Source organism: Schistocerca americana, chromosome 4, assembly GCF_021461395.2.
Source record: "Schistocerca americana isolate TAMUIC-IGC-003095 chromosome 4, iqSchAmer2.1, whole genome shotgun sequence".
Classification (NCBI taxonomy): Eukaryota; Metazoa; Arthropoda; class Insecta; order Orthoptera; family Acrididae; genus Schistocerca; species Schistocerca americana.
This window is the reverse complement of record NC_060122.1, coordinates 134,686,536-134,702,309: the sequence shown is the minus strand read 5'-3', so window position 1 is coordinate 134,702,309 and position 15,774 is coordinate 134,686,536. Positions and strand designations below refer to the sequence as shown.

At 42.1% G+C, this 15,774-nt stretch overlaps 1 protein-coding gene across 5 annotated transcripts in view; it reads right to left on the bottom strand.

Moving 5' to 3' along the window:
* The window catches only part of LOC124612387 (serine/arginine repetitive matrix protein 2-like), a 350,835-nt gene that overhangs the window by 306,639 nt on the left and 28,422 nt on the right, over nt 1–15,774 (bottom strand). The window lies entirely within an intron of this gene.

The window sequence follows — 15,774 nt, the reverse complement described above, 5'->3', positions numbered from 1 at the left end:
TATGTGATGGTGACTATAACTCCTACAGCCATCCAGCCACCAATCTGTTATAGTCTAAGTATTGTAGTGTAACAGGGGTTTCTGCAGAATAACATGTTCCATTCTTATCATCTTAGGCCGACAAAAGATGTTCATGAAAGTTGAAAATGTAGTTTAGGTAGCTGATAAGGGTAAATGTTCCACTGTGTGTGCTCTTATTTTTATGTTTGGGCAGATAAAATATAAGTCACATCATCTCCAGACATCGCCAAGGCATGACAGTGAATAGACTTCTCCACCTGCTGTGGCAGAGTGCTTTTCCCTTGGACATTGTGGCTTGGCAGTGACTTAGAGTTCAAGGAACAGAGAGATGAGTCCAAGAAAGTAAACTAGCAGAAGAACGCATGAAAATCATTTTAAGATCTGTCATCTACTCAGAAATTGTTAGCTAATGGGAAGAAAGGCATGTACACCGAAACAATATGAGATCTGTTCACCCAGGATTGTCACTGAAGTTGTATACAGAGACAAAGTGAACATATAATACAGAAGAGTCAATGTTGAGCTGTTTATGTCATTTCATAAACAGTTGGTGTAGACCTGAGCTCTCTTGCAGCCCTTGACCGTCTGCAGATGGAGATGATGGCACATGACCACAGATAGTGGCATTGCATAGCAGATCCACAGCATCAAGAATGTTACGAGCAGGAGATCATCAGGTTCAAGTAAGGTAAAGCTGATCACATGCAAAGCATCAGGATGACAGACTGATCGCCCTCAGGACAATAGACTGATCGAGAAGTCAAGATTCAATTACAGCCCATAATCAGAGACTCTTTTCCTTCACTTCATTTGGTGGCCAAGGTGATTGATGCAGATAAGAGGTACTGAAATAAGAGAGCTTTTGAGATACAAAAACAAATTTTCAAGAAATAATGGAGAAATAAGTGATGCTGCCTAGAGCAACTGAAGGAAACAATGAACAATATATAGGCAAACACATGCTGTAGTTTCACCCCATATAATTATTATATTTATGGAGTAGTTATTTTATGACTTGATAAAAATCAATCAAGTGTGATGTAGCACAACAGATGGCATAAATGAGTTTAACTGACCACGGCAAACAGGTAAACAATAACAAATATTTATGTGCTGAAATAACTGTTAACATGTTGAGTCAAGAAACAGTATGTCTACAAAATGGAAGATTTCGACATACTGCTTCCACTCCTATGCCTCTATGTCCAACTTTGCAGTAGCCAACCAACTTTTTTTTTTTTTTTTCTCCTTTTTCTTTTTTTTTTTTTGGGGGGGGGGGGGGGGGGGCGCAAAACTGCTATGGTCATTAGTGCCCGGTCTGTGACTTAGGAAACAGTAAAAAACCGAAAATGGAAACCAGCAGCAATGGGAACGAAACTCAAAAAATTGGAGAAACTAAAAGCAGAAGGAAGGCTTAAAAATCCACTACAGAAAGGGGGTTGGTTGTCCCCAAAAAAAGCTTCAAATGACTGACGTCATTTCACTGGCACTAATAAACTCGAGAACGCGATCGGCCGAGCACGTGTCATCAGCTAAAATTGACAATATATCAGGCGACAGCTGTAGATGGGCGCGTAACGGAGTAAAATAGGGGCACTCAATTAAAAGGTGTCTTACCGTCCAAAGCTGAGAGCAGTGGGGACAGAGTGGGGGAGGATCACCGCTTAAAAGATGTCGATGGCTAAAATGACAGTGCCCTATCCGGAGTCTATAGTTCAATTCTTTTATCTTGGCGGCTCGCGCATGCCCGCCCAGACGCGGGAGATTGCTGCGTTGCCAGTTGCACACGACGCACGCGCCAATAGAAGCAGCGCCATAGTATAGCATAGCTCGCAAGCTTACGTTTAGGGGGGAGCGCGCAGTTCATGAAGTAAAGCCACCACGGCCGCATTAACCCTTTCGCTGCTATAAAGACGTGCTCCCTGCATTCCGCGCTGTGCGCGATTTTGTCACTGCACTGCTCACCTGTGCAGACACATTGTGTTCCGACTGCTTTGACACTCTTATCATTCGATTCCACAAAAACTATTTGGCCCAAAAATTAGATTTTTACATGTCTTCTTGACTGATACCTTCCCCCCATAAATGACTTAATTTTGTTTCGATGTTCAATCCAGTTATTATGCAGCATTAAATATAGTAAACCATTGCACGAAATTTTGAAGAGTTTGCAGAGGTAAAGTCCATAGAGTATACTTTCCGTATGGTCGATTTTAGTTTCCACAATGCTGAGAATAAAATGTGGACAAGATACCTAAATTTCATACAAAATTACTACACGTAATGCTGCATAATAACTGCGTTGAACATCAAAACAAAATTAAGTCATTTATGAGGGGAAGGTATCAGTCAAGAAGACGTGTAAAAATCAAATTTTTGGGCCAAATAGTTTTTGTGAAATCCAATGATAAGTGTGTCAAAGCAATGGGAATACCATGTGTCTGCACAGGCGAGCAGTGCAGTGATGACAAAATCGCGCACAGCGCGGAATGCGGGGAGCACGTGCCTGCAGCAGCGAAAAGGTTAATGAAGAGACAAAGCACTAGAAATTTCAAAAAAATTGCATTCAAACGAACATAATTCGTGAAGTAAGGCACTTCGATATTGTTTTTAAATTATGAAAATATTAAGCAGTGCACAAGGTTTGAACTCATAACCTTTCGCTTATGAAGCCCAACACCTTAACCGTTACGCTAACACAGCTCGTCTGATGGCAGAACGCCATGAGGACTGTAACACGTCACGCAAAATACTGACAAACACTGTTGGTATGACTATGAATTACTCACGCTTCGGCGAAGTACAATAGGAAATAAACAATTACCGCTGTTCTTTATCGCGAAAAAGCGGTTCGTGAAATTGATACCAGCACCTTTCCTTGCTATCGCCTGAATTAGGAGTCTTATTGCTTGTTTGGTTTAATTAATTAATAGAATATGAAGCAATTGGTATAAAGAATGCTTTTTCCAAACTTTCTATAAAAGAAAGTCTGCTATCAAGACATTGCTTTTGTTCTATTACTTTATTTATGACTGAACGTTTCTAAAACTGAAGACACTCGTCCATGCTATGCACTGCAGTCGAGATCTGGCAACGTCGTTCTCTGTTCATTGGCTGACTGTGTTTTGTGGCGTCAGATGCGCAGAACCAACCTAAACTCGGCCGCCAACATAAATGACGTGCACTTTAGTTAAAATTACCTCCTCCCGACGACGCGTTCGGGAGGAAGAGGTCCAAGCACAAGGAAGAGCTTTCACGTCCCGCAATTTATTATGGGGAAGTGTCGACCAATGTGCGTGCCATAAAAGAACAACAAGACGACATAAAACGCTCCGTAGATCAGCGAAGGGAATCGATTGAATAGCTGGCCGAAGAAGAGAGACTGCAGCCTTGGCCGCTATATCGGCCGCCTCATTTCCACAGATACCAACGTGTCCCGGGAGCCAGAGGAACGCCACCGAGACGCCCCCCAGGTGGAGCAAGCGCAGACAGTCCTGAATCTAGTGGACCAGAGGGTGGGCAGGGTAAAGAGCTTGGAGACTAAGGAGAGAGCTGAGAGAATCTGAACAGATAACATACTGTATCCGCTGATGGCGGCGGATGTAGTGGACAGCCTTGAGAACAGCGTAAAGCTCCGCAATATAAACCGAACACTGGTCGGGAAGCCGAAATTGATTTGGGGTGTCGCCAACAATATAGGCACTCCCTACACCAAACGATGTTTTTGAGCCATCAGTGTAAATAAATGTGGCTTCCTTCATTTGTGCACATAGAGCAGAAAATGCCCGATGATAAACAAGTGAAGGGGTACCATCCTTGGGAAACTGACAAAGGTCACGGAGCAGGCAGATCCGAGGACGGAGCCAAGGCGGTGCTGTACCCCAAGTTGTCAAGAAGGTTTTAGGAAAGCGGAAGGAAAGAGAATGGAGCAGTTGACGGAAGCGGACTCCTGGTAGTAGTAGGGAGGAGGGGCGGCCTGCATACCCTACATCAAAGGAGGCGTCGAAAAAAATGTCATGGGCTGGATTAGCAGGCATGGAAGACAGATGGCTAGCATAACGACTCAGAAGGACTGCTCGCCGATTGGACAGCGGAGGTTCAGCAGTCTCAGCATAAAGGCTTTCCACAGGGCTGGTGTAAAAAGCTCCAGACACTAAACATAATCCACGGTGGTGGATAGAGTCGAGACGCCGAAGAATAGACGGCCGAGCAGAGGAGTAGACTATGTTTCCATAGTCCAATTTCGAGCGTACTAAGGCGCGATAGAGGCGGAGAAGGACCACTCGGTCTGCTCCCCAGGAGGTGCATCCAGTATTTTGAGATATGATCCATAAACCTGGCATCGGTGCAGATGTGGGGGTCGCACATAAGTCTTACGAAAATTGGAGCAGATGTGCCCTGTCGGCCCCCCAAGAGTTATGACTGACACATTTAAGGATGTTTAAGGCCTTGAGACATCTCAGTCTCAGTTCTTTAAGGTGTGGCAGCCATGTTAACTTCTCACTACCAATAAGACCCAGGTACTTCACCTTCTCATCAAAAGTGAGAAAAGTGCCCCCCAGTTTTAAAACTGGACAATTATAAGGAGAGCAGGAATAATTAAAATCAGCACAAATAGTTTCCTTCAAAGAGAGTTTAAAACCTGTGGTGTATGACTTCCTCCAACCACCTGATCATCAGTTGCATTTTCCAAGTAGCCATTGCGATGCTGTAGGAAGACCAGAAGATGGAGAAGTCGTCCATAAACAAGGAACACAGTACAGGATGTTGGACTGTCAACGTAATACTGTTTATTGCAGTGGCAAATGCCATGACACTCCCTTTAGGGACACCATTCTCCTGCTTAAAATGGTCAGACAGGACATTTCCAACCTTGTATCAAAAATATCTGTCCAAGAGAAAGGACTGTATGAAGATGGGTTGATGTCCACAGGATCCCCACTGATAGAGATGCAAACAAAATATTATGCCTCCAGGAAGTATCACAGGGCTTTTCCAAATGGAAAGCAGGCCCGAACCCACACTGGGAGCAACTGAGTTGGGACCTGGTTTCGAGAACCCACACTAGGCACCGGTTGACCATACACTCCATTGTCTTTCCTACATAGCTTGTCAGGCTAATACTATGATAACTACTGAGGCCTGTAAGTTGGGAAAGTCTCCAGTCATCCAAATTTCATTGAAGAGCTGGAGGAGGACCTCCCTCAACTGTGGGTCAACTGTTTCAACAAGCTGTCCATTCTCAGGTTGTTTCCAGGCAGCGTATCACAAGCTACTGACAATGCAGAATCCAACACCCACAGAGGGAATGGCTGGTTGTATTCACCTATGTTGGTGGAACAGAAATCTTAATCAGCCTTCTCCTATGTCTCCTGACGTCGAAAGAAAGAAGGATCCTGGCCAGAATTGGCCGTAAGGGACTTATATAATTCAGCCATTGTCTGAGCTGTCTCTCAGTGATGTTAGGAGAAACCCCTGAATTTATACAGCTGTTACTGGTGATTGTAAGTTGCACCTTGAGATGCTTCTGATGGCTTCCCATACTTTATTTGCAGATGTGGACCTACTGATGGAGTTTAGGGACTGTTGCCAAGACCTCTGCTTACTGTCCTGAATTATTCACCTCACTTGCACATGCGGCATTTGAAAGGTTATAAGATTCTCATCGGTAGAACATCGACTGAATCTGCACATAGGCACCCTCCTGTCCCTGACTACATAATGACACTCATCTTTCCACTACGGGACAGGTGTTCCCGTTGATTTCGAGATGGATACATCAATGGCATGGTAACCATGGCTGTAATGTGATCCACCCAGTCTTGGACACCAGCACGTTGCTTGAAGACAGCTAACTGCCCGTAAAGCATCCAGTTAGCCTTTCTGAACAACCATCTCGGCAACTTCCTTTCAGATCTGCTCCATTGGACAGGTGGATCCAGATAGGAAAGTGGTCGCTACCATGAATGTCATCGTCCACTCCCCACAGAGCAGTGTGTGCAATGGCAAGTGAGCAGAAGGATAGGTCTAAGGCTATAGACAAACCTGCAGCACTGCTAAAATGTGTAGCTTGACCCATGTTCATCTGTATGACATCTGTTGTGCATATCAGATTCTCAAGTATCTGATCCGTGGGGCATGTGGTGTGAGAACCCCACAGCGCACTGTGTGCACTAAAGTCCCCTAAAAGGAGAAAGGAATGGGGTAGTTCATCAAGAAAATGAATGAAGGCCCCACTGTCAAGAGGCTATGGGGCAGAAGGTACAAAGAGCACACTGTGACAGCAACATGGGCCACTATCCAAACAGCAACCTCTTGTAGCATTGTGGTTAAAGGCACAGTGAAGGCACAAGTGAAAAGTGTTCCTGATGAACACTGCTACCCCACCTTTCACCCTGTTACCACCTAAGGTCATCTTTCCTGTATAGGTGCTGTTTAAAATGTGTCTCTTGAAGACAGTGGCAAAAGGGTCTGTTCTGTAAAAGGAGTCTCAATTCCTCCTGAGAAGTCATGTATCCCTCCATATTCCACTGGAGTATGGGAGTCAGTTCATCAGCATGGTCCTGATTTACCCTTGTCCTTGTGGCAGCATGGTGAGGTGCTTGTGGAGGGGCTGCCCAGGTCCAGTGATGAGGCATCAAAATCCATGATGTCATCATCATCATCAGTCAGACATGCCAGAATGACATTTGATGGCACCTGGAACAGCTATTGAATTGAATGCTGAGACCCTTTCCCAGCAAAGATGACAGGGGGAAGGGGGTGGTGATGGACCCTTTTCTTTCATTTAAGTGGGCACTGAGAGGCACTCTGCTGCTGGGTTGCCTTTTATGATTCTCACCGCAAAAACATCACCAGTCTCTTCCGTCATAGATGCCTCAATCGCTTTGTCTTTACTAACTATGCTTTGGCTTGTACAGGTGCTAGTGGTGGTAGTTGCATGCTGGATGTCATCTGCATCGAAGTGTCAATGACATGTTTCTGCGCCACAGAGGCATAAGTGGTGGTAAAGACAGGATTTCATTGCCCTATATTCCTTTTTGGCTTCTGACTTGGGGATCTGCTTGGTCACTTTCAGTTCCTGATTTTTTTTGTTACTCTCCAAAAATAGGGCATTCTCAGCTCCAGACTGGGTGGCTCCCAGAGCAGTTAAACAGACTGCTGGAGACACACAGTCAGTCCCAGCTTCATGGACTGCCTTTCCACATTTCCCACAGGTCGTCTCAATCCCCAACTCAGCATGGTGTAACCAGAACACTGGCACTTGTTGCAACACACCCTAAGTCAGAAAAAACTTGCCATGATGTGTCCAGGCAGCATTGTAGAACTGAAAGTCACAATGAAGGTGGCGGTATTCTCAATTTGCTCTAATTCCATCACACCCTGTGATGCCCACTCCTGTAGCCTCATTTGGCTGAGACTGCAGTCATGTGTGTGGGTTGCGTTTGGTGAGTGTGTAGATGTGTATGTTTGCTGTCTAATTCTGACGAAGGCCTTACTGGCCAAAAGCTATTGTTTGTGACAGTCTTTTTGTTGTGCCTATCTGTGGCTCAGCATTTCTGCTATATGGTGAGTATTAACTTTCCTTTTCACATTATTGCTACATTCCATTCTGGATTTTCCACTGTTTGAAATAAGCATACCTGGCATAGAGAAGCAACTTGAGACATGCCAAAAAATAATTAACAGGCCTGGGTGGACTCCCAGTTTGATTTCACAAAGAGTACTCTATGGCATTGGCCTCTTCCCTAGCTTGCACTTATTATGAACCTCTTGCCCAGCACAAAGTCTCAAGCAACTGGAAAAATCACAGGAGACTCCAGTATATAGGAAAGGTAAAAAAAAACTTACCTGCAAATTTACACACCAATATCCCTAACTTCTGTTTGCTGCAGATCGTTGAACACATTCTCAGTTCAAATTAATAAACTTTCTTGATGCTAAGCAGCTTATTTCCATGAATCAGCATGGTATTAGAGAGCATTGCTTGTGCAAAACTCAGCTTGCCCTTTCCTCATGTGATACATTGAGAACTAGAGATGAAGGGCAACAGGCAGCCATATTTCTAGATTTCCGGAAAGCATCTGACATGGTGCCCCATTGCAGTTTGTTAACGAAGGTATGAGCATATGGAACAAGTTCACAGATATGTGAGTGCCTCAAAGACTTCTTAAATAATAGAGCCCAGTACGTTGTCCTTGAGGACGAGTGTTCATCAGAGACAATGATATAGTCAGGAGTGCCCCAGGGAAGTGTGATAGGACTGCTCTTGTTCTCTATATACGTAAATGATTTGGCAGACAGTGTGGGCAGCAGTCTGCGGTTGTTTGCTGATGATGCTCGGAACACAGTAATGTGTCGAAGTTCAGTGACTGTAGCTACATACAAGACGACATAGACAAAATTTCCAGTTGGTGTGATGAATGGCAGCTAGCCCTAAATGTGGGAAAATGTAAGTTAACAGGGTTGAACTTTTAGTGTTCAGATACAGTACTACTAGTGTCCAGCTTGACACAGTGAAGTCATTTAAATATCTGGGCGTAACATTGCAAAGCGATATGAGGTGTAACGAGCATGTGAGAACTGTGCTAGGGAAGGCAAGTGGTCGACTTTGTTTATTGGGACAATTTTAGAAAAGAGTAGTTCACCTGTAAAGGAGATGGCATATAGGATGCTGGTGCAACCTATTCTTGAGTACTGCTTGAATGTTTGCGATCCGTACCAGGTCGGACTGAAGGAAGACATTGAAGCAATTCAGAGGAGGGCTGTTAGATTTGTTACCAGTAAGTTCGAACAACACACAAGTGTTACAGAGATGCTTCGGGAACTCAAATGGGAATCCCTGGAGGGAAGGCAACGTTATTTTCAGGAAACACTATTGACAAAATATAGAGAATTGGCATTTGAAGCTGATTGTAGAACGATTCTGCTCCCACCAACATACACTGTGTGTAAGGACCACGAAAATAAGATAATGAGAAATTAGGGCTCATACAGAGATGTACAGATAGTCGTTTTTGCAGTCTATTTGCGAGTGGAACAGGAGGGGAAATGACAAGTACTGATACAGTGTAGGCACCTTAGGGTGGCTTGCAGAGTATCGGTGTAGATGTAGATGTGGGCGTAGAGCAGCAGATGTGTAACGCATAAGCAATCAACTGTTCTCGGGACCGAACCTGCAATGGTAGAACCCCTACCTCTGCTAGGAGGCTGATAGCAGGGCTAGTCCGAATGACACTAGCTGCCAGTCGTACCCCATAATGGTGTATTGAGTCCAGCATCTGTAACATTGAAGGTGATGTTGAGCCACATGTGAGACTACCGTAATCCAGATGGAACTGCACCAATGCCGTGTAGAGCCACATCAGAGAAGAGCAGTCCACACCCCAGTTGGTATTGCCGAGGCATCAAAGATCATTGATGTGTGACCAACATGTACGCTTTAATTGATGATTATGAGGAAGCCATGTCAACTGGGCAGCCAAGACCAGTCCCTAAAAACATTTAGAGTCCACCACTTTGAGGGACTAGCCATCAAGATACAGGTCTAGAGGGGATGGACTGTACAGCAATAGCAGAAATGCATAATGCAGGATTTGGCAGCTGAAAAATACAAGCTGTGAGTGAGAACCCAATATGCATTTGGTGTATTGTTTAATGCAGTCTGCATTCTGGAACACCCATTGCGGACAGCCACTAAAAAGAGAGGGATATTCAAAACAGAACCATCTGGAACTCCATTTTCCTGCAGATAGGAGGTGCTACGGAACGTGCCAACCAGCACCTGTAAAGTGTGACATGAAAGAGTTCTAGATAAAAATTGAGAGTTGGCCACTGAGGTCCCACTCATTTAAGGTGGCATGGGTGTGGGGGCAGCTTATGGTATCATAAGCTTTATGCGAATCAAAAAAGACTACAATACGGTGTTGATGCCAGGCACAAGCTATTCAAATAGCAGACTCGAAGTGGACTAAATTCTCTGCAGCAGAGCACCATCGGCGAGAACTATCTTGGATTGAAGCCAAAAGGTCTCACGATTCAAGGATCCAATACGCCGCACCATACTATCAAATAATTTGCAGAGGGATTTTGCTGAAATTTTGTGTGAACTTTCGCATGTTCCCAACAAACACTGGTAAAGTTTTATCTTTGCCGATATAATACTTGCAGAGATATAATTATTTGTTTGACCCCATACCTCAGCTATCAACATTGCACCCGAGTTTTCGGCAACTTTTGTGATATAATACCTCCAGAAATATTATCTTGAAAGAAACAAAACTAGGCCATATTGTGCAACTTTTTGTGCACTCTTGAGCAAAATAATAAAAGAAGACATCTTGAACAATTTCTGTATGGACAATTTAAAGCACAGTCGGTTGCAAAAATAGACACTTGAAAAACACGTAAGGGTTAGCTTTTTATACCTTCCAACGTGATTGCCAGATAAACCTAAAACTTTGCATTTGATAACTTACCAACGCAGGGTCTTAGAATACAAAATTTCATTCCCCTACTACTTACCAATAGTTTACAAATTGAGGACAAAATTGACAATTTTTGTAAAAATGAGAAAAATAGATTTTTACAAAAAACTTCCTGCAAACTCTTTTATGCCACTTTCATTAGAAAGAATCCGTTCTAAACCATCTAAACCACCAGAAAAACTACAAGGGGCATTCAATAAGTAATGTAATACATTTTTTCTGAAAGAGGTTCGTTGTATTCAGGATTCCAATACACCATGTTAGTCCCCACTCCTTTGGCTACAAAAGCTTATTTTTCAACGTACTCTTCGTTCAATGTGACTACCTTACTGGGAGGGCCTGTATGCTGCATGGTATCATTCTACTGGTCTAAGACAGAGCCAATGTCTTGCTGCATCGATAAGACTCCCAATCATCCACTTACTACAATTCCGGACAGATGGCCTTTGTTGCTCATTATGGCCTTCTGTTAGGTAGCGAGGAACCCAGCAGCATACAACTGGCGGATGATTGTGTTAGCATTGCCAACAGACACATCCAATTGAGCAGCGAGGTGTTCTTTTAAATTGTGGTTAAGAGCATCCACAGGTTCTAACACTGCAGGAGTCACAGCTGTGTGCAGCTGGGTGGCACATAGGAGATTGGACAGGTTCGCAAGATCCTCACCCAACAACTCATCTTGAGTTTGTTCACTGCCAGGTCTCCATAGACATTCTGCAAGCACCTACGAATATCTGTGATGCTCTGGTTTTCTGTCAAAAGAAACTCAATGACAGCTCTCTGCTTGGAAAACACCTCCTCCACAGTTGCTATTTTGACGGCTACATATAGCGTCACCACCTATCGGAACTTCGTGAAACTATTGGGACTGAAGCGGGAATATTCAATGATATCCATAACACATTCTGAATTTTTTTTCAACCAAAACTGGCCGAGAAAAAAGTTGTATTACATTACTTATTGAACACCTCTCATATACTTGGTTTTGCAATGCAAACATATAAGGCCCTAAAAAACAATGACAAGATGGAGGCCATTTAAAATACCTCCATATCCACTGGTCCTCAGAAAATCTGACGTCTTATTGTGTTCGTCAATTGTTTAATGCTCTCTGGGGAAGGTATTATCAAACGTCCTGATGGCTAGGAAGTGAGATAGAGTCAGAACAACTCGAAAAAGGGGTGTCTTGTCATGGTTCACCTTGACATATTTCAGTCTGTTTTTCTCCCATGATGTTTACATAACTGTATAAGCTGGCTTCATGTTTTATACCATTGTCACAATGTTTAAAATTTGGTGGAGTGCATAACAGTCTGCTTGACCTTTTGAGAGGATTCATGTTAAAGAGAATTTTGAGTATGTCTGCAATGTTACTGATGTGCTAATGTGCTAGTTTATTTCCAGTTTAAAGTACAGCTTTTTTTCCCAGTATGGGTATGTAAAGATTACTAAAGCATACTTCTGTTCAGTGGAAGTTTCACAGATGTTTCCCATCCAATACTCATAAATGCATGCAGCATACTACCCTGGCTGGAGGTCTGATCTCTGTTTTGCTTGTGCACTAACAGCAAATGGTTATTGATTTGCTGTCATCAGCAAGGAAGAAAATGAACAAAATAAAGTTTTACAAGAAGAGAGGTTTAAACATGGGCACCCTCTAGCAGAAACTAGAGAAATTCATCATTTTTGCCAATTGATGAATCAATAATTCAAGCCAGCAGAATTTCAAATGATGCTTCGCCTTTTCTGAGCAAACTTAGAGACAGTAAATGAAGGAGGATACATTAACATCGGATCTCCAGCCAGGACAATATGCTGCATGCATTTATGGAAGGTATGTTAGATTGGAAATACGACGGTAGTTTGAAAGTTCTCGGAATCACCACAAGTGGTCAGCGCTAGCGAAACGATATTCACTGGATTGTTGCCTGTAAAAAAACACCGGCCATGTCAGTGCTCTTGGAAGAGCACTGTGGCGATGACATGGCTCTGTTGTTGTTCCCACATAGTGAGTTGTGAAGATGGAAAAAAATCAAGATTCGAGCAGTGATTAAGTACTTCATAAAGAAAGGTATGAAAGCAAAGGACATTCATGCTGATTTCTGCTGGACTCTGCTCCTTCATATTCAACTGTCCAAGCGGACAAATGAATTTAATTTGGTCGGGAGAGCTTAGATGATGATCTGTGCGGTGGTCAGCCAAGATGTGTCACTACTCCAGAAATCATTGCAAAAGTGCACAAAATGGCCTTGGAGGATCACTGATAGAAAGTGCGTGAAATTGCTTATGCCTGCCAGATGTCATCTGAAAGGGTATATTACATTTCAACCGAAGAATTAGAAATGAAAAAAAATTATCTGCAAGATGGGTGCCGTGACGCTTGACGATGGATCAAAAAGGCATGAGAATGGACATATCGGAACAATGTTTGGCCTGTTTTAGGAGAAACGAACAAGATTTTTTGTGCCAGTTTGTGACCATAGATGAAACATGTATGCACTACTATACCCCAGAGACAAAACAACAGTCAAAGCAGTGTAAACATGCTGATTCTCCACCATCAAAAAAGCAAAGACAATTCCTTTGGTGGGAAAGATCAAGGCATCAGCGTTCTGGCATGCAAAGGGGATTCTGTTTGTACATTCTCTCCCCACTGGGCAAATAATTACTGGAGAATACTACCCTAACCTCCTGGACAAATTGCAATGAAAGATACGCAAAAAGAGGGCAGGTACAGCAAGGAAGAAAGTCATCTTCCATCAAGACAATGCGCGCCCGCACACATGTACCATCACCATGGAAAAATTAGACAAACTAAGGTATGAATTGTCACCACACCCGCCTTATTTACCTGATATGGCTCCAGCACTCTTCCATCTCTTTCCAAAACTGAAAATTTTTCTCAGTGGATGAAGATTCACTTCCAATAAAGAATTGATAGCCAGAGTTGACAACTATTTAGCAGGCCTGGAGGAAACTCATTTTCGAGATGGGATCTAGGCACTGGAACATCATTGAACCAAGTGCATTAATTGACAAGAAGACTACAATGAAAAATAAAAAGAAGTTTCAGTGAGGTAAGTACTTTTTTCCGTTCCACTCCATAAACTTTTCAAACCACACTATGCCTTCAGACTCCTGCTGACCAGAAGGATGCTTTAATAAGTTTATGTACCCTCATGGCTCAGCAAATTTATTTCATTACCCATCAAAGAGTGGCAAATGCTGTGCTCTGATACAGCACATTATTGCAATTATTGCAGCACTATCAGTGAACTCCTCTGGCTGGCAGTATAGTTTTCATCATGACATTCTACAGCAAATTAATGAAATATAATATTCACGTAATCTGAGTAAACATCAGCTCAGGATCATAAAAAGAGATCACTTCTAGCTTTGATCTGACATTTAAAGAAATTTATCATCAGGTTTGGAATCCTGTGTAAGGAAACACTCATCAGGCTTGAGAACCTGTGTATAGAAACCCACATGTGAGCCCTATGGAAATGGAGATGTTGGTTTCATTTTGCAAGAAACCAGCAGTGGTTAAGCCCCTGTGAAGCATGGCAACACAATTATATAATTTTTCATCCATACACTATTGTTTCACATAAACTGCAGACTATGCAAACACAAAATATGTATACTTTAAACCAGAATTAAACTAGCACATCAATAGCATTGCATGATAAAAAAAAACACACTCAAAATTTGTTATGTTTCCATAAGGTAAGGTTCAACACCCACAAAATGCATATTAACCATGAGCTGTTTATTTGTCCCATTTGTCATCTACCAGTTTCGCTTATTAATGATCATCCAGGATGCAGAGTACAACAGATTAGTTAAATGCATCCCATATCCCTTTGAAGCTAAACATATGCCTTGTTCAGCTACAAAGGGGTATGGGGTGTTTTTAACTAATCCGTTGCACCCAACATCCTGAATGATAGTTAATAACCGAAACCGGCAGATGATTAATGGGACAAATAAACAGTTGATGGTTAAAAAGCATTTTATAAAATACTCAAAATTCTCTATAACATGAATCCTAAAAAAAAAGAAAGAAAGAAAAAAAGAAAGAAAGAAAGAAAGAAAAAAGAAAGAAAGAAAGGTCAGGCAGGCTGCTATGAACTCCACCAAAAATTTACACAATGTGACAATAGTGTAAAATGTGAAGACAGTTTATACAATGTGTGTAGTAGCTGTTGCACAACAGTTTTTCTACCATGATGTCCAGTGCCTTGGTAACACGAAGTTAAATTTTGAATTTTATAAGCAGTTTGATTCTATAGTTATCATAGCAGAAAAACAGGCTGAAATATGTCATGATGAGCCATGACAAAAGAAACCCCTTTTTCGAGTCGTTCTGACTATCTCACTTCCTAGTCAACAGGACATTTGATATTACCTTCCCCATAGAGTACTAAACAATTACAGAACATAGTAAGAAAATGTCAGACTATCGGCATGTTTTCCACGCAACTCCACCCTGACATTTTTAAGGCCTTATAGACTCACACTGAAAACTAAATCTAATTTTATAGGTGGTTTAGAACATGGTCTTTCTTTGAAAATGGTTTAAAAGAGTTTGCAACAAAATTTTTTGTAAAAACTCATTTTTGGCATTTTTACAAAAACTGTCAATTTTGTCTTCAATTTGTAAACTATTGGAAAGCAGTAGGAGAATTAAATTTTAAATCCTAAGACTTTATATTGGCACGTTATTATGTGCAAGTTTCATGTTTATCTGGCAATTACTTCAGAAGGTATAAAAAGGTAAACTTTACATTTTTCAATCATATATTTTTTACGTTGACTATGCTTCAAATCATCCGTATAAAAATTGTTCAAGAAATCATCTTTTGTTATTTCATTCAAGAGAGTGCAAAAAGTTGCAAAAAACAGCCTAGTTTTGTTTCTTTCTACAATATATTTCCAGAGATAGTTGCTGAAAACTCAAGGGTGCATTATTGATAGCTGCGCTATGGGGTCAAATGAATGAGTAGTATAATGTCAAAAGCAAAACTTTGCTGATGTTCACTGGGAACATGCGCAAAAGGGTACACAAAATTTCAGCAAAATCTGGATATTTTTTTCCAAAATTGACCACTTGGAACGGAATGGTTCAGTAGTTATTCAGCAACTGAGAGGCTTGCACAGCATTAACATGGAGGGCTGCATCAAACGAGTCTTCAGACTGGAGATAAAACAACAACAAATGGTAACAAAGTAAGTGTTAAGCTAAGAAAACTGAAAAAAGAGG